The following is a 2,214-nucleotide window of genomic DNA, read 5'->3' on the forward strand; positions in this document are numbered from 1 at the left end:
CTTTTATTTCGGTCTTTTTTTTTCGACCTTATTGTTATTCGAGATTATTTTTTAGAGATTTTGACTGACCACCCGCATTAACACTGGGGAGTGCCTTTATGCTTTTATAATATGTAGTCGGACCGTCTGTCATAATAGGCAGGGTTTTCAAAGCTCATGGAATTTTCTTCCTTTTGGTTGTGTCTTTACAGCTAATATCGCCTCAAGGGGAACCAGTTACCCACTTCTCAAAGGTTAAACGAGGATCTCACTGCGGTCTCTAAACAGACCGATGGCACATTTCACACGATCTACGTTCAGACACTAAGGTATGCCATACTGCTTTTTTCATAACTATACAGGCAGATTTCTAAAACACAGCTGAGAGTAACTAACACATGCTGCCAAAGCTTCAGCTGCTGCATGCTCTCTCAACAGCTTCGTCTTTCAGTGCACTGTGCACATTCGAAGGAGGATTTGGCACAACACATTAAGAAGAATACAGATTCTCTCAGTGTGAACTGATGTTTAATTCATCGCTGCATCTCGTGTTAGCGGGTGAGACTGGGGGACCATGGGGTACATAAGCCACTAATGCCTCCCCCTACTGGTTCCTGCAAAATAGTGACCCAGTAAATATACACATTAGAGAACACAATGTTTTTTCTTCTCTCCACAGGTATTTCTAAAATATTCAGCAGGCTGTACCGGCAGTGCGTACTGAAGACTCTACCATTCTCCCCCCTTCCAATTTTAAGGGTAAGTTCTATAATTGGGGCATTGCCAAATTTTGGGCAGTGCTAAACATTTATAGCATCCCAAACCTGAACACACTCATGTTTCCTGACTTGTTTTTTTGTCTGCTTCCCCCTAGGGTTCTGTTCATACAGTCCTGAGGAATGCTTTTTTTGCCAAACAGTAGGCACAATGCCGAAATGAGTAAAGGTGCCCTACAGACAAGTAGGGTTCCTACTGTGAAGCCAGGATGTGTACATACATGTAGGCAGACCAGCACATGGACATTCATTTGCCATGTTTGATAGAAAGACTATAAATAATCTGTACCTCTATCTATCAAAGTAATGATGACTGCAAAACATTTCATTTGTTTTCCTTAATTTTGATGGAGATTTGGATTTGTTTCTATTTTCATTTTCTCCCTCTTTCATCAATCATTTGAACTGTTTATAGGTTTTTGATAGAGTGGTGGTTGCTTTGTTTTGTTTTATCTTCTTGACATTTATTGTACTGATCAACTACAAGTTTCTCCTAAATGCTTTGATTATTAAAACATTCCAGTTTGAGAATTTAAGTGATTGTGTTCTACCCCAGTTGTGGATAATATTATGTGATATCGTGATTGATGCACGCTATTTGTGAAAATAACTGCTAATCCAATGATGATTCATTCGACTTGCAGCGTGGATTATATAAATAAACCTTGTTTAAGCATTATTGACCCCACCACAGCTGCCCACAGAGGCACCCAACATATGTAAACACTACACCTTTTTTTCAACATGAAACATGGACAAAATGTCTGCAATGTTGCGTGAAAGCATATGTGTCATGATAACATCACATGCATGATGTCATCACACATATAACATCATGATGAGGTCACACATGGACACATGTTTTGTAACAGGAAAAATAGTATTTCATCTATCTCCATCTGCGGGATTCACAGCTCCCACTGTGTTTACTGCTGGTTGATAGTAGCGTTCATCTCAACCACTATTCTGTTAAGCAGTTCTTATTGGCATTCCCTTTTCAATGATAACAGTAGTTTTCATATGAGTTAATCACTCAAATACTTGATGTGTGTTAAGCCGATACTACCTTATCTTTACTGATATCCCAGCAGACTCTGGGGCCCTGTAGTAATGGTAGTGCCAGACTTGATAAAGGTATGATCTACTTGGGATTACTCACATTATATGGAATTTTAATTAGAAATGTAGCAATTATGAAATGCAACAACATTCACAACACCATTGTAACCTATTCTTCACTTTTTTTATATCTTTCTTTTGCTTGGTGTTAAGTTGATCACAATCATGGCAGGAATGTTAAACGACATGACTTGAAGACACAAACAAGGTGATTTTAATGTTATGTGGTTTTAAATATATGGTTTTGTTTGTTTCAATTTTATTAAGACTGTTGTACATAGAAAGGTCCCTGAAAATGGATGTCATCATCCAAAATGCATCGGACTAGAATTGTGTCTGG

This window comes from Ambystoma mexicanum, chromosome 6q, assembly GCF_040938575.1.
Source record: "Ambystoma mexicanum isolate Mex_15411 chromosome 6q, UKY_AmexF1_1, whole genome shotgun sequence".
Classification (NCBI taxonomy): domain Eukaryota; kingdom Metazoa; phylum Chordata; class Amphibia; order Caudata; family Ambystomatidae; genus Ambystoma; species Ambystoma mexicanum.